Source organism: Canis lupus, chromosome 7 (assembly GCF_003254725.2).
Source record: "Canis lupus dingo isolate Sandy chromosome 7, ASM325472v2, whole genome shotgun sequence".
In the NCBI taxonomy this organism is placed as follows: Eukaryota; Metazoa; Chordata; class Mammalia; order Carnivora; family Canidae; genus Canis; species Canis lupus.
The window spans coordinates 7,728,728-7,754,590 of record NC_064249.1 but is presented as its reverse complement, the minus strand read 5'-3'; the positions used below and the strand labels follow the sequence as shown (position 1 = coordinate 7,754,590).

The window sequence follows — 25,863 nt, the reverse complement described above, 5'->3', positions numbered from 1 at the left end:
TTATTCTCTGGGTGTATCCAAGTCTTTGGATAGAGAGGCTTCAGCTGGAGCCAGAAATAAGGCACAGATATTGATTTTTTTTTTCTGGATGTGAGATCTTGACCTCGGCTCAGGACCACCCTGAGGTGGCATTGCAGAGTTTCTTCCGTTGCCTATATCCCGGCAGAGCTCTCGGAGTTGCCCTAGAGCTTCAGAAATGAGAAAAGTTCTGTTGGAAAGGTGGAGGCAAGATTGAAATCGGGCTGGCCTGGGTTGGATCAGTGGTGGTTCTGCTAAGAGGAGTCTGGTTTCAAGTCAGCCACGCCCTCCCTTGCTGCCCTGAAGATCTTAATGCACCTTGCACCCTTCCACGTGCTGTTTATAGCAGCCACTGATTCTTCTGACCACATGGATCACCACTGATGACTTCGTTCTCCCCCCTCGTCTTGCTCTACCCATCCTCTGTGCCGCTGTGTGGTCTTTACCACATTTTTCTCCCCCCCAGATGCTCCCGCCTGCGGTGGTGATCTCTTGCACTGACCTGCTTTGGCTGTTACCTTCTGAATCCTTCAGTCTAGCTTTTAATTACATGCTGTTTTGTATTGTTCTCTAATTGTTTCGCATATACCATTTACCGCCCCACAACCCCTCCAGATTGTGGGGTTCCTGGAGCCAGGGACCAGGGCTTCTGGCCTTCTTGTATCACCCACCGGCCCCAGCCTTACTGGCCTCAGGGAGTCTGAACTTTCATGGTCACAGGCTTTGTACTAGACATGCTCTTCACTGGAGACGGGTGTCCCCCCCCGCCCCCACACACCTCCCCCAGCTCCTGCCTGTGACAAGCCTTCTTCTTCGGCTGGGGCCCTGCAGCTGCCCTAGCATGCCTGCTGCAAATCAGCTTGAAGTAAGCTGTCTGTAAGTGCCCTGGTGAGTCAGTCAGGGCCCCTCCTAGGAGACAAGGAATTCTGAGGTCTTGCAAGCACATGCCTGCCCATCTGTGGAACGATTCCATGGCTAACCCTCCTCTTGCCTCTGGGAACGCTCCTGACTTTTACCTTGCTCAGGTAAGCTTCTTCCCTCCTCCACTGGCTGCCCTGACTTGTCAGGTGTAGATGGCAGGGCAACTCTGAACAGCCAACCGTTGGTAGGGAGAGGCAGGACATCCACTTTCCTGGGCATTGTGGGATTCTGGTGGGTTTACTTTGGTAAACCCAAAAGAAAGAGAAACCACTGAATCATGGCATTTTTGAATGCCCAAAGAGAGCGACATTAGGGTGGAGAAGAAGAGGCCAAGGCTCCGATTTGGCTTGGCCACCAACTAGCTGTGTCATCTTGTATGACTCACCCACTCTCAGCTTCCTTTTCTGTAAGTTGAGGCAGTTGTACTAACGCAGTAGCTTTCAAATTTTTATTCTTTTATTTTCAAAAAGATTTTATTTATTTATTCACGAGAGACACAGAGAGAAAGAGAGGCAGAGACACAGGCAGAGGGAGAAGCAGGCTCCATGCAGGGAGCCCGACGAGGGACTCGATCCCGGGTCCCCAGGATCACGCCCTGGGCCGAAGGCAGGCGCTTAAACCCCCGAGCCACCCGGGCTGCCCGCTTTCAAACTTTTATAAAACGAAGGAACTCTTTTATCAAATGAGATATAATGAAGCATTTCAATTTCCGGAATGGAAGAGCAGGGCCATTCTGGTTGAAGCAGGGGTGCGGAGGGGTTCTTGGTTTCCTCTCGGCTTTTGAAATTATCCTGTGAAATACCTTATCCCAGCTTCCCAGGAACCCAGTGTGAAAAGAACTGCGAAGGATCATCTCTATTAACTGTTTTAGCTCTGACAGTCTCCAGCCCTTCCTTGCTACTCAAAGGTCCTGGGGCCAGCAGTGAGTGAGCACCAGGGAGCTCGTTAGAAAGGCAACATTTCAGGCCCCCTCTTGAGACCTACTGAAGCAGAATCTGCGTCCCCAGATTAACAAGATCCCCAGGTGATTTGTCGAAGCTTGAGAAGCACTGCTCTGTATCAGCGTTCTGTGGCCTGGAGAGCTAGGTGATGTGAGGACCCAACGGGAGACACATCACCTCTTTTGCTGAAGTACGTGGGCCTGGTCGCCTGGGGTTGGAGGTGTGGGCCATAGCTCTTTCTTGCCGCAGTGCATTAGTCATCCCCGGGATGGGGAACCAGCCATGGGAAACCGCAAGTCTTGTTTTCAGGCTTAGCTGAGGAGGCAGGAGAGGGCTACCACTTGGCCTGCACACTGTGTGTCGGGTCATGCTGGAGGCACAGCATTTTGAAGAAGGATTCATGTGGCCAGTTTGGAAGTGCTCATTGCAGATGCTGGCTTAGCATGACTGTAACAGGCATTTCTGCTTCTTAATATCTGTCTCTTGCCCCGTTCAGCAGGACCCCTAATCCCTCTTCAGTACCGGGGGTATGACAAATGGGCTTGGATTTAGAACACCTCTATTTCAGTCATAGCTCCAGCCTTTTGAGAGTCATTCCCTTGGGTCTCTCTGCCTCTCTGGGCCTGTGTGTAACACAGCATGGTCACCGTCACATGACTGGCAGAATGAACTAAAGCACGTGGAAGCTCTTTCTCTCAATTGTGGAGTGCTAAAAATGAGGGATATTTTTATGGCACTTCTGATTTGTGCAAATATCCAGAGTTTGGCTTCCTCTGGCCCTACCAATAATGCTGTCGCGGAGGCCACTGATACCCTTGGGAGGCTGACGGCTGGTTTCTCATGTCAGCCCTCAACTTTTCCCCCCTCAACTCCTGCGTTTTTCAAAGTCAGGACTTGATGATACAGTATTGTAGGAAATTGAAAAGAAAGGAAAAGTCAATCTAAAACTATTTTTAAGGCACCTGGGTAGCTCAGTGGTTGAGCGTCTGCCTTTGGCTCAGGTCGTGATCCTGGGATCCTGGGATCGAGTCCCACATTGGGCTCCCTGCATGGAGCCTGCTTCTCCCTCTGCCTGTTGTCTCTGCCACTCTCTCTCTCTCTCTCTTTCTGTGATTCTCATAAATAAATAAATAAATAAATAAATAAATAAATAAATAAATAAAATCTTTAAAAAACCCAAACAAACCTTATTTTTAAATGAAAAGTAAAAACTTTATTAAAAATGCAAAATGAAAAGAAAGAGAAGAAAAATGATGGGACTCTTACCATGCCCCTGTCACCAGTCAGGCCAGGGGGGCTCCTTTCTGGTGTAATTTTTTTTTTTTAAAGATTTTATATACATGTATTTTAATTTGGCCAGAAGTTGGGAAGAGATAGGTCTTGAATGAAATCCTGCAAAGAGATTTGCTATTTTTCTCTTTTATTAGTTAATGTTTTAATGGCCTCTTCTGTAGAAAAACTTCCTGGTAACCTAGAAGCCTATTTTTGCCGTCGGATGTTGCGGGAACATCTCTGTTTCTGGTGCTTTTTATATTGACAGAAAAATTTAAGTGCCATTTAATAACAAGATCTTAAGGATTTTCTTCTGATTTCTCATTTCCTCTCTCCTTTTTGAAAAACTGAAATCTTCCTCAGCCAAGAATAAACACATTTAGCCCCCAAGGGGAGGGGGGACTTGGTGTGACATCTAAGCAGCTGGAACTGAAGTAGGTTTACAGCTTGGCGGGCAGCCTCAGCCACACCCTAACACTGCCATGTGGTGGTGGGGGGGGTGGTGGTGGTGGTGGGGAACACCCCACCCTTCTTTCTTCCTCTTGCTCAGCTCTGCCCCTGCCATTTCATTCCACCTCCTTTACTAATGGCGTTTTTTCCAACAGCACCCACCAAAGTTCTCTACCTGTAGGAAACATGCTGTGGGGAACTCCGTGCTGGACGTGGGAAGAACCTCTTTGCTTCTGGTGGTGCTGCTGTGCGAGTGGAGGCAAGGCCAAGAGAGACGGGGAGATATCAAAGCTCTTGGGATGGAGCCAGGTCAACTTCCCTTCAACAAATCAATTTAAAAAGTATTGACTCTGATGCTAACTCCCTACCTTGTGAAATCATTCTGGGGAAGCTGGTTTTGGTGGTGCCATTAAGTGGAGCCCAGGGGATGTTGCTTGTAAAGCCTTCTTTACCATATGCTCTTATGACGCTTGCAAGTTCCCGCCATCACTGGCTTGGCCTGGTAAAATGGAAAGAGAGGCTTTGTGCGGCTGCCTCTGCTCAAGGCCGTTCGTTTGCCTGTTGCTGAAAGGTGCTGATCCCCTGGGCCCAACCAAGGCTGCCTTTTGTGATTTCATGGAGTGTTCATTAATTAAGCATCTTTCTTTGAAATCTAGGCCGGTGATCAATTCCCAAAGCACCAGGGGATATTCATGTGGCGCTTCTTATCTCTTTGGGGGCTGGAAAGATATACGGATCTTCACCAACACTTCCTTTCTTCCCACTTAACAAATTCCCTGAGTGCGTGCCTCTGAAATTCAGTCTTTGTTCTAAGTCTAAGGCCCATTTGCCCAACTTTCTGTTGAACATCCCCACTTGGATATCTCTCATGCAATTCAAACTCCACCTGTCTAAAATTGGATTAATCAGATTTCCCCCAACCTTGTCCCTCAAACCTGTGTCCCCCTCCCTAAATAGTCCCCCGCTGTTTTGTTTTGTTTTGTTTTGTTTTGTTTTTGTAAATGGTATCAACTTTCACCCAGTTACTCATGCCAGCAATTTAGGAGTCACCTTTGATTCTTTTCTATCCTTTACTCTCCACAACCTCTTCGTCTGCAAATCCCATCAGGTTCAAGACCCTTAACAGGTCTTGAAACCCACCACTTTTGGTCCATCCCCATAGCTACTAGATGGGTGCAGACCACAAATCTCAATTACCTGGATTAGGAGCAAAATGAGAAGGTTTCGCTTTCCCTCTTGCGAGTTCCAAGCACAGGGACATGATAGATGTTGAAGGTGAGTTTGCTAAAGGGAGAAATGGAGAAAGGAAGGAAAGACAAACGAAGCTATTACCAATGACCACCTCTTGGAGAGACCACACCAGACCTAGGAGAGAGATGAGAAGCTCTTCAGATGTTAAGAGCTCTGGCTGGAAGTCTTCATAACATTCCTTTGCTTCAGGGCTCCTTGCCAGTGACTTCCTTATCTAACCTAGATCCCAACAGCTACAGTGTAAGCCCGTCTTCACTGGCTTTGTCATCAAGGAAGTATAACGAATCATATTTCTTCTTTATGTGGCAGAAGCCATAGGGATTCCACAGCCTTTGTCCAAAGTCTGGTGCCCATCCAGGCTGGCGATCTGAATCCATCTGCTGGGAGAAGAGCTGCCCCTGGCTGGCTGTCTCTGCTGAATAATCAGCACAAAACTAAAAATGAATTTGAGGTTTGGGCCCAACTTCCAATGTCTTCTGAGTAGCTAGGGACATACTTCCCTTGTCCCATCTCTTATCTGTGCAGCCCCTGAAGCTTTTGCACTCTTTCTCCCTGCCCCCAAACCAGGAAGAAAAGAGCAATGGGAAAAATGAAGAGCCTCAAAGCCTCACCCATTGCAAAGTGCTTGAATTCTCTCCTCTCTTTGTCTCCAGACCAGGACATGACATGACATGTTTTGCTGATGCTAGATCCTTGAGCTGATGGGAAGGGAAAGGAAGCCAGAGAGAATGCATTGTTTTAAAATCACTTGGTCCCCATTTTTACTCTCTTACCAAGAAAAGGGGGGGGAAAAAGCAAAGAAAAGAGGCGTCCTCAGTTTCACAACCCTGTCTCTCTGTCTGGGCTACCTCCGAAGACTTGGAAGGGGCCAGGTATCTTTGTAGGAGGTTAGCCTTCTGCTGTGAGGGAAAACACTTTCTGCGCTTGTTGGCTGCAGACACCCCTGCATTGCACTAGGAGTAGTTGTGCCAATTTCTGCAGAGGGGAAGCCAGTCGGCCATGGCTCTGCTCTCCTTGGGTGGTGGTGTACGCCATGCCAGTGGTGGTGGTGATGGGGGTGAGGGAAGGGACTGGGGTGTGTGTGTGAGGGAGGTGGGGACAGGAAGGTACTGGGAAGGGGAAGGATAAAGAATAAGCCTCTTTGGAAGGCGGAGTGTTAATGAACCAAATTATTTGCTCAGAGACAAGGCAAATATACAGTTCTGAGCAGGATGATAATTCTCCTGGATTTGGGGAAATTCCTTTGATCTGCAGGAGAATTTCCAGGTACAGTTGAGAATAAGAGACTCGTTTAGCTTCCACTCCTTTAAAACAAAGGGAAAGGACATATAGATTTAGCAACGTGCTTTCCTATATTGTGAACTGTGATAAGAATTTGTCAACATTTTTTATTCATCTAGTGTTTTCAGCCGATTGGCTGAAGTGATTAATTGTGTACTAGTTTTTCTGAATGTCTAGATTTGTAATTAGTTACTCCTGCTAATTTTAAAAAAATGGAGAAAAATTTTGTGTGCCTGCCGAAAAAAAAGCAGACTTCTATTTCATCCAGAAAATGACTTTCAATAATGTAATATGTTATTGACTAAAACTTAACATAGAGTTATTAATGATTTAAAACTTCAAAGCTTCTGTCTGCAAAGAATTATAGACCCAGAAATTCAAAGCTAAAAGGGACTTTAAAGATCCTCTGTCAGTGGGTCTCAACCAGGGGCACTTGGAAATGCATATGGCTGTTCTAGAATGTCACAGTGACTGAGGACGCAATTGAGTTTACTGTTCTGAAATGATGGATGCTAAGCATTCTACATGCTTCCGCACCACATGTTTTGGTGTAGTTTCACACAGCTGAGAATTTCCCCGTCCAGAGGGGCAATTGTGCCCATGTTTAGGAGATGGAGTCCAGCTCATCATTTGAATTATAAAAACATCGAGGCCTGATATTCCCCAGGTTAATAAGCTGGCAGTGAGTGGGTCTGATTTACATGTCTTTGAAATAATCCAGTTTTTTTTTCTGTTGTCCTCTTATGCCAATTTTAATAGTAGTTGCACAGCTGGTGTGAAGAGACCTTCTCCACCATACAGTGAGAGAACCAATCAAAGCCTGTGCGTCTTGGTACCTGGATATTTATTTTTTCCTCCTTGTCTATTTGTGGGGACTGCAAGTCTTGTTTTCCCAACCAACGGAAGGGCTTAATAGTGCAAGAAGAACAGTGAAAATTAAAATGACCAAGAACAGATGAAGCCAGTTGCTTTGAGGAAATTGTGAAGGTAATGGATAAACTAGAGAAGATGGAAGATCAATGGGGGTTTAAATTCACTCTTCATCAGGAAGAGAGAAGTCAAATGAGAAAAGTTGGAATATGTGCATTAGGAGTGGGTAAGAGATATTAATATGCAGTCATTTTGATCAGTTCACGGTGTCCAAGTCCAGGAGCTTACATCCCCATGTATTCAATACACTGGCAGATGAAAATCACAAAACTCTTATTTTCAGCAATCATGAAGAATGGAAAGTTTTCCAGAATACAGGAAATAGGAAAATAGTCTTCTAATTTTCAGAGAGAGCAAAAAGGAAGTTTTAGAAGCCAACTCCAAGAAAACTTGACATCAGATCTGATAAAACTCTTCAGCAGTATGTGAGACTCATGCTTTAGGCATGCTTAGAAAAGATTGAAGTGATGTCTGGCAGCCAGCATGGATACTGCTGCCATAAATGGACCTATTATGGATCAACCACATTGGCAAATCTGGGAAGGTCCACAAACCTAGCATGTCTTGATTTCTGCAACATGTTCGACAAAGTCTTTTGTGATATCTTAGTGGATAAAACTCCAATAGGTGTATTAAGCGATGTTGTAGTTCAGTGGGCTTCCTGTTGTTGAATTAATGCAGTTAAAGAATGTTAATAAATGATAATCTGGAAGGAGAGGTCAGTGAAATTTACCTTCACCTTAACCATGTTGTGTTCTATCACTACTGCATCAATACTCCGAAGGGACACAGTAACAAATAGGATTTTCAATTTCTTTGTATGACAAAGAGTCATATGGAATAACGTTAAAAGTGATCTCAGTAGACTGGAAGTCTGGACCAAATTCAAGAAGATGAGATTTAACACATCTAAAATGTTAATCTGTTGCATTGAAACTCAAAAAATCAATCACACAGGCATTGAAATCAGGAGACCTGGTTTTGCAGATGTTAATACTGAAAGAAAGAGGGCTTTCCAGGGGAAGAACTTTCTATTGGATGATAAGCAGAAGATGAAAATGTAGCAGGATGTGGTTTTCATAAAAGTTAATGAAATCTGAACTGTATCTAAAGAAGCCTGTTGGGTTGATGGAAGACTGGAGAATACATCATATGAGGAATGATTGAAATAACAAAAGACCTTGTAATATCTGGACTAAAGTAGAGGTAACTAAAATGTCAAGGTCGTCTTCTAATACTTGAGGTGTCCTTGTGAGGAAAAGGCGGAGGATTTGCCTTGCAAGAACTTAAGGCAATACAGTGAAGACAACAGGCAGAAGTTACAAGGAGACAGGTTTTAGTTGAGTATAAGGAAAAACTCAGTAGTAGTCAAGAAGAAATGGGCTTACACTCGTGATCATAGTCACATGGCTAGTAGGTAGAGGCGACTCAAGTGTCCGTCTACAGATGGATGAATTGACAAACAAAATGGGATATATACATACACTGGAAAATTAGCCTTAAAAAGGAAAGAGATTCTGACACATGCTATAACATGGATGAACCTTGAGGACATCAGGCTTAGGGAAATAAGCCGGTCATGAACGGATCAGTACCGTAGGATTCCACCTATGTGAGGTTCCTAGAGCTGTCAAATTTCATAGAGACGGACAGTACAATGGTGGTTGCCAAGAAATAAGGAGTTGTCATTTAGCGGGGACAGAATTTCAGTTTGGAAAGATGAAAAAGTTCTGGAGATGGGTGGTGGTGATGGTTGCAGAACACTGTAATGTACTTAGTTGCCACAGGACGGTCCACTTAAAAACCGTGAAGAGGGCGATATTTTATACCATTGACGTCCTACTGCAGCTAAAAAAAATTAATAAATCCGGGACTCCATTGCCTCCAGAATCAAACTTAAAAAAAAAAAACCCACAGAAGAAATGAGCTGCTATGAGAGGTCCTGAGTTTCCCATAACTATAGGTATCCAAGCAGGAGCTGGACAGCCTTATGGTGGCACGTCCTGGAGGGAATTTCAGGATTAGAGGAGACTGTGTCAGTGACTTCAAAACTTCTATAATTGCATGAAAACGGAGGCTTCCTCCATGCTACGGACTGAGCCAGGCAGCATCCTTTCTTGATAGCGTATCATCTACGCAAGAGTGTATTCATATACCATATATCATACAAACATAAGACCATGTTTCATGACAAATACGGGTTGCGATATATATGGTCTAATGAATATTAAAAAAATACATACCCATTTAGCCCCCATCTGGGTCTAATATTGAAACATGGCCATTACGTTAGAAGCTCCTCACTCCTGCCTTGCACCTTTTCCCATCAAGATCCCTTCCTTCCTCCCTGAAATGACCCGTCTCCGGATTTTCATGATGACCGCTTCCTTGCCTTTTCAGAAATAGCCTTATGATCTATCATGCATCCCTAAACAACATAGTTCGGTTTTGCCTGTTTTGAAAGGCCTGTATATCATATAATATGTTTTCATTTGTTACTTCTCTCTTTAGCTCATTAGGTTTACAAGATTCATTGGCATTGATACATGCATTGAAAGTGTAATTAATTCATTTTCAATAGATCAGAGTGTTCCCTCGTGTATATATGCCACAATTTATTTATTGTTTCTACTGTTGGACGTTTGGATGGTTTCCAGCTTTTGGTTTTTACAGACGCTGCAGCTAGGAACATTCATGGGCATGACCTCTGGTCCTCAGGTACAAGAATTTCTCTAGCGAATGTACCTGGGGGTAGAAATTTGGTGTTGTAGGATACACATTGCTAAATGTTCAAGATAATGCCAACTGCTTTTTTAATGATAGTCTTAATTTACACCGTCGCTATTTTTTCCCCCAGTAATATATTTTTTTTATAGTAAAGTACTCTAAATGTCTTTTCTTTTCCTTTGATTTTCTTAATAACATTATCTTTTCTCTAGCCTACTTTGTTATGATACCATGACAGCATATAATACCGGTAACATGCAAAATCTGTGTTAACCAATTATTTTTTGTTATTGGTAAGGTATCTGGTCAACAGTAGGCTGTTATCAATGCTTTTAGGGGATCAGAAGTTCTATGCAGATTTTCGATTGTGTTGAGGGGTGGGGGGCAAGTGCCCCTAACCCCCATGTTGTTCAAGGGTCAGCAGTACTTGTCAGATTCAGATTGCACTTTTTACCTGAGAACTAGAGAAGGTGGTGATGTTGGCAGCCTGGCTCTAAGATCTTGCCATAAAGTGGGAAAATGTAGTCGAGTTGCCTTAAGATGAATGTCGGCTCCAAATCAATGTTAGGTTTTTCTTTTGAATAAAATGGCTTTAATAGAGATGATCCTAAGCACACGAAGGGCAGGAAGTGCCACATATCCTTTGGTTGGCTGGCCCATTCCCACCTGGTCCCTCAGATCTAGGTTGATAGCCCCTGCTCATCAAATCCTGACGACCTTGTGTTCAAAGTGCAGTCTTCAAAGAAAGACATTTCAGAGCGAGATATAATTTACTGAATGGTGTCAATGTTACGGTGTGGTGAGGCTTCCTGAATAGAATTGAAATGAAATGAAGTGGCTTTGAGAGGATGTTGGCCACACAGCATTGTAGCTTTTGGCTCCAGCGCTGACAGCCTGAACTTAAAACTCGGTCTAGCTCAGAGCTCAGCCACTTTCCAGCAACCTGGAGCAGGTTAGTTGATCTCCTTTTTTTTTTTTTTTTTTTTTAGTTGATCTCCTTAAATTTGGTTACCTCACCTGTGAAATGGGTAGAGTGGTAAGACCTACTGCCTGTGCCAGCATGGGGAGAGGTCAGAAGTCATGGGAAGTGCTAAGCTCTGTCCCTGACATGTAGTGTCCCATAAAAGTGGCACAAATTATCAGTTTCCCTCCAGAACTACATTGACGATGGCTTCCTGTATAATATAAAGCGTGATTTTGCCCCGGAGAGATGGAGCAGGACTTGACCTCTTCAGGGTTGGGATTTTCTCCCCCCAGCTCCCTACACTTGGTAATGTTCGGCAGCAAACATTTAGAATAAGCTCTGGTTTTTACTTTTCACCAGACCAGAAGTGACAGCAAAAACAGACATTTTTTTTCCCCCAGAAAAGAAATTAATCTCCTAAACAGGGTGATTTTACCCTTTTCTTTAAATACTTCTAAACTCATGAGAGGGAAGCACAGCACATATTATCCATCAGAATGAAGCATCATCCAGCGCTGCCGAGTTTCATTGACTTTAAGATTGCCCTCTGAGCTATAGGCTTTTTTTTTTTTTTTTCCCAGAGCACTGTTAGCAGGGATATTTTTCTTTAAATGGCCCCATTTCATTTGCATTTTTAAGCTTTCACTGCAGAGAGTAGAAGCAGTGGTAAATGGTTCCAAGGAGGTGGCTGTGATTTCTCCAAACTCAGAGCCGCCTGCCAGAAGCTTCTGAAATTGAGTGTCAGTTTCCCTCCGAGTAGAAAGATATTACTTCATATTTGTGCACGCGGTTCGCTGCTCTGCTCTCGGCTTGATGGTCTCATTTAGCCACAGGCATTCTCCAGCAATGATTCGTTCTCCCCAATAAAATTAAATATCACCTTTCTCCTGCCCAGCCCACCCCCACTTTTTTTTTTTATTTTTAATAAGACATTTTCTTGTTTAGACTGAAGCGAGACAAGGTGAGAAGCTGTGAGTTCTTCTCTAATTCCTTTTATTGCTTGCTTGCTTTCTTGTTTTCTTTCTTTCTTTCTTTCTTTCTTTCTTTCTTTCTTTCTTTCTTTCTTTTCTTGATGAGGAGAGAACAGCAGGAAGGCAAAAGGAGGAGGAAATCTACCACCAGAAATCCAAGTGGAAAGCTATTCCAAGATCAAAGATCAATCGGAGTTTGTTTAAGATTTAATAGCAAGGCCTTAGAGAGGGGCTGGGATGCTCTACGCTGTTGGAGAGCGAGGGACATAAAGGACCAGCCTTGTCTCCGCGTTGGTTCTTGAGTTCATGCCATGTCCCCCAATGCCCCGCGGTGCCGCACCAGAGTTTGCAGGAAGCTCCCAGGGCCCCTGGGTCCATGGGGTCCTGACACCTGCCAGGCCCTGTCAGGAGGAGGCTGGACCGAGTCCAGGAAGGGATGGGCGAGCAGCTCTTTGTAAGATGAGCCAACAGCAGGGGAAGAGGCTCTGCTGCTTGCAAAGAGAAGGGAGCTTTTGATGACTCCCTGCCTATTGTCAGAGGGGTAAGCCACCATGCTTTCTTCCATTGACAGGCTCCTTGAGCAAAGCAGGTTGAAACACGTATGCTTTCTCTAATCTGGTTTCATACGTAGGCCTTCTTCGCCGTGCTGACGAGCTGTGTGCCTGAGGTTTACGAGTTGGGTGTCTAAACACCAGACTATGATTTCCCCGGACATGGTCCTCTAACAGGGTGGGCAGGTTTCTCGGCCTGCTCAGTGAAGTCCATTTAAGACATACGATTTTGGCTGAGATGTATTCCTGGGAGGTTTACTGGGATGGAGACGGGAGCTCATGTGGTGAGGGATGAGGAAAGAGAAGAGTTGCATGCCTTTTTCCGGGACCTTTAGCCAAGTTCTGGTGAAATCTTGAAGTAGACACAGCGCGTGTTTGGCTTGTGCTCTCACCGCTCCTTCGTGCCCTGGTTGTCGGGGCTCTGCGCCACCCCCACGGTCACTAAGGGTGATGTTGTTGGGAAGGACGTCGGGAGGGTTCTTACCTTGGATAACGGGCAGGTGCCAGGCTGAGGCTCTTCCTACCGAGATCCTGGGATCAGTGGGCCCGAGTGGAGGATAAAGAAGGTGAGAAGTTCAGTCTAATTTGCTTTCTGTGATTCAGGCTCAGAGTGTTTCTTAGGGGTTCCTGAGCTGTCCTGGCAGTCCCTCTGCCTCGGGAACCCAGGGTCCAGCTCGGTGACGTCACCCCCCGACTACCAAGTTGCTCCCAAGAAGTATTAATCAGAAAATTTTGAGGTTTAACATGAGATGCCTCACATCTCAAATATCCGTTTGCCCAAGGGACTTCCAGGCACTTGCTTCCCCTTGTCCTTTACCATTGCCCTGTGCTTCTTCTCCCTGGCCCTGCTCCTACCACAAATTTATGTCTGTTCTCTGGAGTTTCCATGAGCAAGAGATTCAGTCATTATCTCTGACTTCTCACTGACCACTCCCTCCATCTTCTTGTTTGAACCCGCCTCTCCCTTCTCAAGGGGAGCTGCGTGCTCTCCCATTACTCAGGGTCAGCAGCTGGCATTGGCTCTGCTCCCTACTCTGACTCCCCAGAATGACTCATGGAAACCCTTCTGCCCACTTAAGGCTCATGCTCAATGGCATTTCCTGCCCTCTCCTAGAGATCACTAATGAAATGCCTGCAAGGGCCTGCCAGGGCCCTGGGTGAGCACCGAAGGGGGCTCAGGTGAACCAGAGACAGCAAGGTCACAACTGGTCTCAAAGGTCTCAAAGATCACAATTGCTCCTCTGCTCTGGAGATCATGGTGGAGGGAAATGAGCCCCACATTGCTAGATGTTGATAGTTCTTAGGAGCAGCCTTCCAAAGAATCCAGTGTGTGTGTGTGTGTGTGTTTAATTTATTTATTCATGAGGCACACACACACAGAGAGGCAGAGGGAGAAGTGGGCTCCATGCAGGGCTTGATCCTGGGACCTTGGGGTCATGCCCTAAGCCAAAGGCAGATGCTTAACTGCTGAGCCAACCAGGCGTCTAAAGAATACAGAGTTTTAGATGCACTCTCCTGATATTTAAATGGTGGGAAGTCATTTATCATAAAACAAATAGGCAAAAAAAAAACCCCAACCAGCCAGAGAGAGCCTGGCTCTTGGTCTGATTTGGCCCTTACACCTCTCATTTGTGATGTCTCTGCTGTATTTCTTGATCATCATGTAACAATCTCTTCATCCTCCTCCCTTTCACTAAATGTAGTGGCACGTGGCTCGCAGTCTTTTCCTGCATCTGAACCCCTTGCCTCATGTTGGGTTAGCTCAGGGGTCATGAGGGTGCCTCAGCACCGCTCTGACTTCCTCATTCTGGGGGCTTCTCATGGACCGTGACCTTCACTTCTTCTCCGGTTGAGCCCCACACATGCATGGCTCCACCCTGGACCTGGCCATCTTCTAAGTCGTATCCTAATCTCTTTGATCTTTCTGCTTTCACTCCATAGTCTACACTATCTGTATCTCTCAAACTGGGGACTCTCAGGCCCTGGGTCTCCCTTTAGTTGCCTTCTTCATAACTATAAGCCCTTTCCTCACCCCCTGTCCAGCTTCATGTTATTTCAGCCTCTGTCCAGCCAATCTTGTTGTGCCATTGGCTTCCTTTTCTACACGGTTGGTGAAACCCTAAGCCTGGCTCTGATGAACTGTCAGCCTTTGTTACCAGTTTTGCTTCCTGTTGTAGAGAAACCCATATCTACGGATGAATTTCACTGCAGCTTCGCAGGTCTGGGATGCTCCTGGATCAACACTGGAGCCCTGTGATGGTTGCATGGTACCTTAGCCCGTTCTCTGTCTAGTTCCCTCCGCTAGCTTTTTCGTGCCTCCTTCGCTCAGATGTTTGACTTTCATAGGTTAAACATATGGCATTGCTTCCTACTTCACAGAGAAAGTAGAAGAAGCCAATGATGGGAACACTCCCTTTCTGCCACTTAACTGTCCCCAAACCTATAAATTAGTGTGACAGTTACCTCCGTGCCTCCCTCCTTGACTCCCACTGTCATGGAAGAGGAGCATCCCCATCTGGGCAGATCCTTCCACTTGTCCTCTGGAGCTCTTCTTCCCAGGTCTTGGTAGCCTGGCTTGATAGATGCTCCCTCTCTCTTCCCTCTACAGTCCACCCCATCCATTTCCGTTTTGGCCTCTCCCTATCAACACCTGAACACATTTACATCTTCCATCCTGAAGATCCAGCTCCTGTCAGGTCCCATGGCACCTTGCAGGGACTGCTTTCTGTTTAAAGAGACATATATATCTGCTGCTCTACTTCTTTCCTCTCCCTTCTCTATTCTACCCACTGTAATCTGGCTTCTGCCCTTATTACTCTACTGAAATTGCTCTCAGCAAGGTCAGCGATGACTGTTTTACTGCTGAATCTATTGGAAATGTTTAGCCATTATTCTTCTGACCTCCCCATCGTAGCTGACACTACATAGTTGGTCCTTCTCTGCGTGTTGAAGCTTGTTTCCTGGGTCTCTGGGACCACATGCAGCAGTGCAGCAGCTAAATTCCCCCCACTACCTCTTCAGGCTCTTCTATAGGCTGCTCTTCCTCTGCCTATTCTTAAATATCAGAGTGGGTTCTGTCTCAGGTCCTCTTCTGGTCTCATTCATCCATGCTGCTGAGGTTATCTCAACATTCCATGACTTCTCTGGGAGAAATTGAGGCACAGCAGGAGGGGTTGGGTGCAGACTTTGTGATAGGGAATATTGGAAATGAGGTTGGCCAGGCATGATGGTGCCAGAAGTTGAGATTGAAATGCCAGCAAGGAACTTTTTAATTGTTAAAAGTGTCAACAGGTAAACAATCATTGGATCTAGAGCATTAGTAGTGACTTTTTTAGAAGTTAGAACCTTCTAACTTCTAAGTTTTTTAGAACCTTCCCTTGTGTTGTACAATAAAGTATTTTTCTTGTCTTTGTCCTGGGTTCGTGGGAGTAGAGCTTCTAAACTGTTGGTATTTCCAAAAAGATGGGAATGTCTTTGTTATTCATGGTGGGCCTTTGGGACCTCATTTGAATTTATGATAATGAAATGACTCATAATGAGCCCCTAGATAGTTTCATCATGGGGGATGGCCATGCCGGAAAGACTCATTACATGATTAGAGTATTGGAGCTTTGAACTATGTGACTGTGGCCCAGTCTACGGGAATAGAGGGAAAAGAATTTAACCACGTAGCCAATGATTCAATTAATGATGCCTGAATAATGAAACCCCAATGAGAACTCTGACACTGAAGCTTGCTTGAGCTTCTGGGTTGGTGAATGCATCCATGTGCCAGGAGGGTGGTGCATCCTGATTCCACTGGGAGAGGACACAAAAGTGTCACATTCAGGACCCTCCCTGGTTTTGTCCCATGTATGTTTGTTTGGCCAGCCTGGGGATTTATATCCTTTATGACAAAACTCTCATGTAAGTACGGCACTTTCCTGAGTTCTGTGAATCATTCTGAATTAGTGAGCCTGAGGGAGCTATGGGAACCCCTGCGTTTTGGCCAGCTGCTCACAAGTGCAGGTTCCCGAGGACCCCTGAACTTGTGGCCTTTGTCTGGTGACTGTGCCCTTAACTCATGAAGCCTGAGGTAGCTCTGGGTAGTTAGTGTCCGAATCACACTGCACGGTAAGCTCCCCAGGAGAAAGCATGTGGACCCAGTGAAGGAGTGAGTGCCTGCTACTAGAAGAGATCTGGTTATAAAGCACAGAGGAACAGAGAGGACCATGCAATCATAGGACATTATTTAGACTTTATTTAAAAACAGTATCTCTAGGTTTTTTGGGTAGAACAACAGTAAGGAGTCTTTAAAAAAGCAGAAAGATTGTTCCCTTTAAGTCTGGTCATATTTTCTTTTAACAGCCTTTGAGCTTCTGAGTTCTTGAATCTGTCCCTCAAAAATTCTGAAATACTGTATATTTCCCTGTTAAAAAATATGACTTTTTCTTTTGTCCCCTCGAAAAGGCAGAGAGCAGCCCTTGGGGATAATAATGATGCCATTTATGCTGTGCTCTCTTGTAGTTAAAATTGTGTCAGCCATTTTGACCCCTGCTGGGATTTATGGTAGCTTAGATCTCTGTTGGAGAAATGAGTTTTGGGCAGTAGACAGGAGGAAAAAGGTTTCAGGCTTGGAGCATATTATTTTAGTGAAATAGAGAAAAAATTCACTTGAACTTTCTTTTCTCTCTCTCTTTTTTTTAGCTGTAAGATCTGACTGCTCATTTTCTACTTCCTCTGTCCGCACCCTGATTTCACTGGGCTCCCTTGTATGGGACGCTGGGTGGTTCTAGCCTTATCAACAAGCAGAGCTCCCATGATGTGCTGATGGTCACCAGCCCAGCTCCTTACAGACCCTCCCTCTGTTCCTTCCTCCAACTTTTGCCTTGAAGCATCCCCATTTTACAGATGAGGACACTTGCTTAAGCAGGGTGCATTGCTTTGTCCACGGCACCTTCGTAGAATGCTACAGTGATTGGAGCCCTGGTCTCCCCAGCTCCACTGTAGAGTACCTCCTAAGGATTCAGCGGGCACTGAACCTAGAGCTGGAGGGAAATTGTAAGTAAGGCCTGTTTTTGTCCCCTCAAGGAGCTTAGAATCGAGTCCGAGGGCCTGAACTTTTTTTTTTTTTTTGGTTTTTATTTTTAAAAATTATTATTTATTTATTTTTAAAGGTTTTATTTATTTATTTGAGAGAGGAAGAGAATGAGCAGGGGGAAGGGAAGGGGTAAGAGGAGAGGGGGAAGTAGAGGCCCCGCTGAGCAGGGAGTACAGTGCAACATTGAGGGCTCCATCCCAGGACCCCGGGGATCATGACCTGAGCTAAAGGCAGATGCTTAAGGAAATGAGCCACTCAGGTGCCCCAAGAGAGACCGATCTTTATTTTCTGATCAAGGTGCTAGTTTGGCACAAGAGTTGACTGAATCAAGACTTCTGTTAAATATGTGGCCTGTTATTAAAGCTAAAAAATTGTCACGAAGGTTCCCCAGACTAGCCTGGTTTAAAAATAGCCTGCTTTTACTTCCTTAGCTTTCTAATGATCATTGCACATACTTAAATCTGCACCTTATCTTTCCTTTGTAACCAAGCCAAATCCCACTCTTATTACTCTATGTAGATGGAAGATAATACTGTTTTTAAAATGTCCAGATCAGAGAAGAGAGTAACATTTATTGACATTCACTATATTCAGAGAACCTCATACACTTAAAAAATTTTTTGGTACTTTTAGAAATCAAGATGCAGAAACTCTGTTCAGCTTCCCAAAGGTCTCATAGCTTTTAAGGATGAACCCATGATTCAACCTGACTCTAAGGAAATATTGGTCACTCCTCTCAAGGTTCTCTGTTTTGTATCGCCTGGATAGTAATCATATCACATCAGCGACACTTCCAACTTTTGCAAGTGTCTTCTACTGTTATGTTCTTAGTAAATCTAAAAGCCCCAGCTTTATGAGGCAGGGAACAGGGTCCTTACTTGATTGAAGAAAATGAACTGTAGGTACGATGTTTATGGACTGAATTCCTAAGAGAAGAGAGAGAACACAAGTCTCTCCCCCACCAACTTTTAAAAAATATTTTATTTATTTGAGAGAGAGGAAACGAGCAGGGGGAGGGGCAGAATGAGAAATAGACTCCCCACTGAGCAGGGACCTCCCCTCCCACTCCTCCCCCACCCCACACCATGTGGGGCTCAGTCCCAGGACCCTGGGATCATGACCTGAGCTGAAGGCAGATGCTTAACCTACTGAGCCACCCAGGCACCCCATCCCCCACCAACTTTCAAGTGGGCCTCCTTTTTCAATCAAAAGTTTAAAAAAAAACCCACAACTACCATAAAAACCTACAGGAGCCAATCATGCACTAGGCATATTTGAGTTACTTATTACAATATCCATTCAATTTGAGCGTTATTGTCCTTTGTTTTATTGCTGAGAACTGGGGCTCTCAGAGAGGTTACAGAACGGTCCTGGAGTCATACAGTACTGGCAGGTCTGCTCTTTTCATTCTGGCACATTGTCCTACGTGTCTGACCTTTTTTTACAGGAACTTCCAGTTGAACATGTTACAAAAACTCATCTCGAGAAGAAAAAAAAAATCAAACCCTCTTTTAGGCTCATTGACCTCTCTCACCACCTTCTCACCTCTCATGTGCCCTTTTGTGGGTCAGCCTCGTGACAGACGAGTCTGCTTGGACAGTCCCTTCCTTCCCTTAGCCATCCCCTCTGCCCTGAGTTTGCCACCACCGTGCTTCTTGTTTAGCACCAGGGTGCAGTGGCCCTCAGGTCAACTGCGCATGACCACCTTGTCGCTCCCCAACAGCTGGCTTTTTGTTTGTGTTCCCTTGGGTTCTTTCCAGCCTTTGACACTGGCTCCCTGCTTCTGGAAGTTCTGTCCTCCCTGGGTTTCTGGACCACTAATCTCCACTAATCTCATTTTCTCCTGTCCCTCTGACTACACCTTCTCTTTGCAGGTTCTCTTCTTCAGCTCTTAAGTGTTTTGCCCCAGAGCTCTGTTTTCTGCCTTCTATTCATTTGTCCAAAAAATAGTTATTACATGTTGATCATGTGTCGGGTCCCGAGCTTTCCGCTGAGGATTGAGACAAAGGAGCAGTGGCCAAGTGGCCAAGTGGCCTGGGATGGGAGGAAGCCCATCATGCTCTGATCCTGCCCCACTGAGCAGCCGGCCCTCCACTGTCAGCTTGGTGGCTCTGTACACCTGCAGCACTTCCCAGAACTCAAGGAGCTCTCTCTAGCCTCTGGGCTTTTGGGAGGGTAGAATGCTTGCTCTATCTGTCCCTATGTTTGCTTAGCTCTTTCTCTTCTGTCAGGATGTGGTTTGGGCATCCTCTCTTCTGAGAAGTCTTTTCTGGCTTGTCAGAGTGAGCCAGGAGCTGCCTGTGTGCTCAAGTTCATCCCAGAACCTACACACGGAATAATTGTACTTGTCTCATTACTCTGCCCACTTCTTGATAACGGGAGCCAGGTCTTAGGCTCGTTCGTATTCCCAGCACCTAACACAGTCCTTGGTCTGTAGCTCTTTGTGGAGGGAATGAATCAAGCTTGCCAGGACTGGCCCTGCTCCTTTCCAGCCCGGACTCCTATACCCACCCCACCTGCATTGTTCGTTGTGCGTTCATTGTCCACCCTGACTGAGCATGAGATTCACCTGTGGAAAAAAAAAAAAGAAATGACAGGTCTGGGCCTTATCCCATTTCAATTAAATTTGATTATCTAATGGTGGGACCCAGGCCTCTGCATTATATACCATCCCTGCCACCCCAGGTGATTCTGTTGAGCAAGAAATAAGCACGTGTAGGACGTGTCTTTATACCCTAGGGCCTAGCACAGTGCTTTGCACATAACGGGGATTTGATAAAGATTTCTAGAATAATACAGCGGATCCTCAAAGCCTAGCTTTTGCATACTGGAACCCAAGCCAGCCATTTCCTGTCTCCAAGCACCCACACACGGAAAGCCAGCCTGGGATTCTGGAAACTTTGTTTTGGAAGCTATTTGGCTCCCGAAAGGTATCACTTAGTATTTAGTCCCCTTTTTACAAAATAAATAAAGGTTTCAAAGCTTGAACTGGCTGTTGATTTGTGTAACTAAGTGACACGTCCTTTTTGTTTTAACCTCCAGAAAAACAGTAGTCAGGGAGGTGGGGTTTGGGTGAGAAAGGAGTGCGTGGAAATTACTGGCTTTCATTACATAAGAATTTACGATTTGCCATGGTTTCTGGTAAATGCTGGCAAGTTTATTTGGCCCGAGGCCCTGTTAAAAGCACTGTGCTGCTTCCTTTCTGATGTTGCTGGTCTTCTTGGGCAAGGGCACAAGGTGTAGTCCAGCCTGGCAGGGATGGAGTAGGCTGGGGGGTGGTGCAGGGGAGGGGTGACAGGACCCAGCTTTCTTTGTCCCATTTCCTTTGGTCGTATTTGCACTTAGAAACTCTTCAAAAGCAATTTGAAGTCTCAGTGGTCTCTACCTCTTTGTGACTCAAATCTCTGAGGGCAGATAGTTGGGGGTCCTCCCCTCACTTCCCACTGCCCTTTCCCCTCAAGTTCACAGGACACAGCCTGGATTGGGGGCGCTTAATCACCGTGATTGGCTGACTGCAGCAGTGGCCACACGTGCCAGACTCTCCAAGCTAAAGTTCTCGGGTGTAACCTTCTCTAAGCTTCCCAGAAATGCTGAGAGGGGGTCGGTGTCACCCCCATTTTACAGAGCACAAAACCCGAAGCTCGCAGCAGTTCAGTGACAATATCTGGCTCCCAAGTGGCTGCGCTGCGCTACCACCCCGATCTCCTGACTTCCCAGCTGGGACTCCCTCCAGCACCACGGGGGTGACCTGCTTGGGCTGGAGCAAGGCAGTGGGGTACAGGCTGGTGGGGAGACAATTCTTCTTGGAGTGGCCTGCTGAGGGGGTGCTGGAGCGGGGGTGCCCAGGGCTCCAGGTCTCTAGAAGGGCCGAGGGGTGGGGGGAGCCTGCAGCCCACCCTGGGCCAGAGCCCTGGGAGCAGGGCCGCCTCATTCCCCTTCCATTCCGGGTCCTGGCAGAGACATCTGGAAACTTCTTCCCTCTATTTGGAGTTGGGGGAAAACTCAGAGTAAACAGGCACATAAAACCTACCTGAACTTGTTATTATAACCCCATAAAAGGTTAGGAAACGGTTGACGGATGGGAAGAGAGAAATCAAGCGACCTCTTGGTGTAGTCGGCTTGTTTACCGCCAGCCTCTTATTTATGGGCGCTGTGTCTTCCATTTGTCAGGCTCTAACGATAGCAGCTTTTATGAGTAAGCAATTTTTTAATGAACTCGTTCCAAATGTGTATTCTGTTCTTGGAACTCTCTGTGCTCCGAAGCAGCTTTGTAATTATTGCCTCCGGTGGAATAGCCAGGCTCTATCTGGCTTTTATGTAAGCAATTGCACTTGGTTTGCCTCTTCCTCTTTTAGCTTCAAATAAGGAAGATGAAGGGGATGGAAAAAAATACAATAATGATAGCTTTGGGGAAAGAGTGCTTATTATATGCTAGATATTGTTCTCGACCTCATGCATTCATCATTCATCTTTTTGTTTTATCCCAACGTCACTTGGGTCTAAGGCAACTTGTAGTGTCCCATTTTACGGATGAGGCAAGTGGCTCCCGGGCACCGAGCCAAGTGTCTGAAGTCACTCAGGTAGTAAGGGATCAAGAGACAAGATCTGAACACAGGTCTGTCTGCCCCCACAGCCTGTGCTCCAGCCCCCACTGCTGTGGGGGGTGGGCTGCCTAGAGCCGGGGTGGCCAAGGCCAAGCAGGGGCGGGAGGAGGAATTTAGGACACTGATGAATGCTGAGGAGTCCTTTGCCACCTTGGCCCATGCAAGAGATGTCGCAATTCGCTGCTGATGGCTCTGTAATTATGGATAATTTTCTGGTCTTTTGCTTTCATAAAGGGAAATAGAAGAGTTTAGAGAGCTCCCTAAACTTGTTGCTGCCCATAATAATGCTGCCTTCTGTCTTGGCTTATGGCTGCACCATTTTCCCCAAGCTCAGAAAAATTTCATATGGTAAATTTGGCATCTTCTTTATGACACGAATCATTAGCATCTTACTCAGAGCCCTGCCCCTGCCCAACTGGACTGAGGCTCTGACCTGTCCCCTTCCTCTCCATCCCGTGCAGTGCTCCAGGTGGACAGGAGACACGCTGCCCTTCCATCACGCTGCTCAACCCATGGTGGCTGTGGAAGACCAGCCCTGGGTGAGGCTTAGCTCCGAGCTCTCACTCTATGACTTGGGGCCCATCATTTGACCTCTCTGGCATCTGTTTCCTCATCCGTAAAACGGGAATAGTAATAAGACAGATGTTTCTCTCGTAGGGTCGTTGTGAGGATTATATGTAATGATGCATGTCAGTGGCTGGCTCGTACATTTTATCACTTAGTCTCTCAGCTCCTATGTAAGCCCTGCAGTTAAGTGTTGGGAACCACTCTCAAACGGTTCCCAGTATCTTTGCTTTAGTTTAGCAAATGTGTGTAGGGTGCCAGGAGCCAGGCTGTCTCAGGGCCCTGTTTCTCAATGCATCGCTATTTCCAGTATCTCTTTATGTGGTGAAAAGGTATAAAGAGCAAAGTTTGCTTTGGAGAAAGCCCCTCCATCTCCCCACTCCTCATATTGTTCCCATGTTGCACGGACTCCCCTCTCTCAGACCTGCCGACCCCTCACTGACACTGGGCTCCCCAAAGCTTCACATTAGAACACACAGGCACCCGGCTCCTTACCTCTTGATTAAGACAGAGCCAGGTGCTTCGCAAGAAAGGGGAAATTTGCTTGGTTCGACCCAGAAGTGGATTTGTTTCCCTCCAATTAGTTGGAAAATCGAACTTGATCTATGAAGAAGGCAGATTTACAGCCTGAGCTGATACATGACTGCCTTAGCTTTGTTGTAATAAAAGATGAAATCACTCCAGTGGGAGGCTTAGGTGGACATCGGGCTGGCTTCCTAATGACTGTTCCCTCTGATTTTCAGAGCCTGAGTAAAGCCGGCCAGGATGATCAAATAGCCCTTCATGGTAGGTGAGGGATAATCTGGGGAGCTGGAGAAGAAGGAGGAGGGAGTGTGTATTTTTGCTTTGCTTTCCATTCAGTGCCTTTTACGGAGATTCGATGGTGCTCCTCCAGATGCAGAAAGGGAACTGTTCTCACTTCCAATTGAAGTCTCTGTGGCCTGCGAGTCCTCAGGCCAGATGGCCGCCAGCATGGCCTTCGCCCCTATAAAGCTTTCCTTTCTGTTTAGCCTCTCTTTAGCCATTGATTGGTTTTTCTCCTGTTTCCCCAGGGCTTGCTGTCTGCTCCAGCTTTTGCTGGCTATCTCTTGCTGTCTATTTATCTATCCTCCTGCTTCCCATCCTCTCCCTCTTGCTTCCTCTCTTTCTCTTCCCTCCTCCCCTCGTTGCCACTCCATCCTATTCTCTGCCTTACTTGCCTCTCTTCTTCACATGATCCGATTTCTTTATGTACTTTTCTCTGGGTGATGCTGCTTTATGATATCGAGCAGGAGCGTTTGATAACATTTGCCTGACTAGGCCTGACATCGGGTGAATGATTCTCCTCTGGCAGCTTTTGATGCCGTCTGTGCATGATTGATGAGAGCTACTCAATTTGCTCTTCAAAGCTGTTGATGGTGAGCTGGGATGCATCTCCTCAGGATTTCACTTTTTCCCCTCCAGAAACAAGACCAACCTAGAAGAGGAAACCATGGCACTTCCCATTTGTTTGTTATTCTAATGGATCCCTTCATGCGCACAAGAGAACGACCCCGATTATACAAACCCACCATTTACAAACTGTCGTTATTCCCAGTGTCTTCCTGTTGGAGGTTTTCAATCCCAAAAGAAGTTCCTTAGGTGAGCTTTAATTTGACTGCAACCACTTTCAGCTCCAAGGAGGACACTTCGATTTGGACACTGGGTAATAAAATAAGAAGATAAATGCTCTTGCTCTTGATACCAGAATCTAAGCCCACTAGGTACTCTGGCAAAAGGATATGGTCAGTGTAAGATGAGAGGAGCTAAAATGGAAAGAACCATCTGCAGCTTCTGGTTCCAAAAACAATGGGTCCGAGTTCTTTATCAGTACCGATCATCCTGGATCCTAAAAGCATTTGAGAAGACGAGACCTGTTTTTTTCCACCTGGCTCAGGTTTCTCGTAGTGCTGTTTCTATTTTTCAGCCTAAGAAGAGAAGTCTGCACCTGCACCAGAAGGCTTACACATTCGACTGCTTGAAGAAAGAGGGACGAACAAAATAATCTGTAGAAGATCTCTTTCACCCTTAGACCCTCTGATTCTGAAAATCAGATACTTTATGTCTGATAAATATAGTTCACTGGAAAGACTGCTGAATTTCATACTAGAATACCTGAGTTTAAATGCAGATTTGGATTATGAGTTGAATGATCTTCAACAGATTTAATTTTTTTCAGCTTTTTTTAAACAGCTTTACTGAGGAAAATTTACATACCATAAAAGCCAGCCATCGAAAGTATACAGTTCAATGATTTTTAGTAAATTTATAGAGTTGTGCAACCCTCGCCACAATGCAATTGTATAACATTTTAAATAAATCTTTAAACTCCATCCATTTTCTTTCTTCATCTTAAAATTGGACTTACGTGGTGGGGATTGACTGTGAAAATGAGCGTAATCCTTCAATGCGTTGCAATGGGACTTTGTTGGTTCTTCCCTCAAGAGGGAGAATTGATTTCTTCAGCCCTTGCGTCTGGGCTGCCTTGTGACTCGCTTTAACCAACAAAGTGTGGTCAAATGAGTGCATGTCCGTGCTGAGCCTAGAGCTCTAAAGCACTTGCAAGCTTCTGCCCTCTTGGAATCCTACTATGTCCACCCCGAACGTAAGGTTGGGGAAGCCCGCTGGAGAGTGAAAATTCATGTGGGGAGAGGCCCCAATCATTCTTGTCACCCAGGCTTATGTCATCTTAGATCAGCTTCCCCCAGCTGCCCTCCAGGGAACCACAGGTGCATGAATGTGCTTCCCTGAGATGGGTGGAGCCCAGGCTAGATCAGCAGCATTGGCTGACCAACGTGGAGACCCACGCAAGATAAGACAGTCTTGCTTTAAACTACTAGACTTTTAGGGTGGTTTGTAAAACATCTTACAGTGGCAGTAAATACCTGATACAGGATAGTCATGGGAGTCACTTTTTAAAAAGCTGTGAAAACATCTGGCACTCTGCCTATCACATAGCGAGCGCTCACTAAATTAAACAAAATTCAATTTAACAAACATTGATAGAGTTATAGAGTTATAGAGAGTTATAGAGAGATAATTTAACAAACATAGATATGTGAGGTTGTAAGGGATGCAGAATTGCAAAAGACCTGATGTGAACTCTTTAGAAGCCAGTTCCTGTGGGAAAAATAGACACACAAACAAGTATAAGTCAGGCTGCCCTCCTATTACAACATTTATGTCTAAGTGATTTTTCCATTGTCGGCAAATAATCATGTTCTTTTCGTGGTATTTACTTGGTTTGAAAATGTGTTCAAGGGATGTGGTTTATTGAAAAAAAAACATAACAAAACAAACAAAACAAGCACATGGCCAAA

The 25,863-nt window shown here is 45.6% G+C and overlaps 1 long non-coding RNA gene across 1 annotated transcript; it reads left to right on the top strand.

Annotated features, from left to right (window-relative positions):
* The first annotated feature begins 820 nt into the window (after positions 1 to 820).
* On the top strand, positions 821 to 24,876 carry LOC118355248 (uncharacterized). The gene is made up of 4 exons (XR_004817325.2): positions 821 to 1,043; positions 3,758 to 3,943; positions 23,269 to 23,311; positions 23,969 to 24,876. It is a non-coding gene; the product is annotated as an uncharacterized LOC118355248 (long non-coding RNA).
* The last annotated feature ends 987 nt before the right edge of the window (positions 24,877 to 25,863 follow it).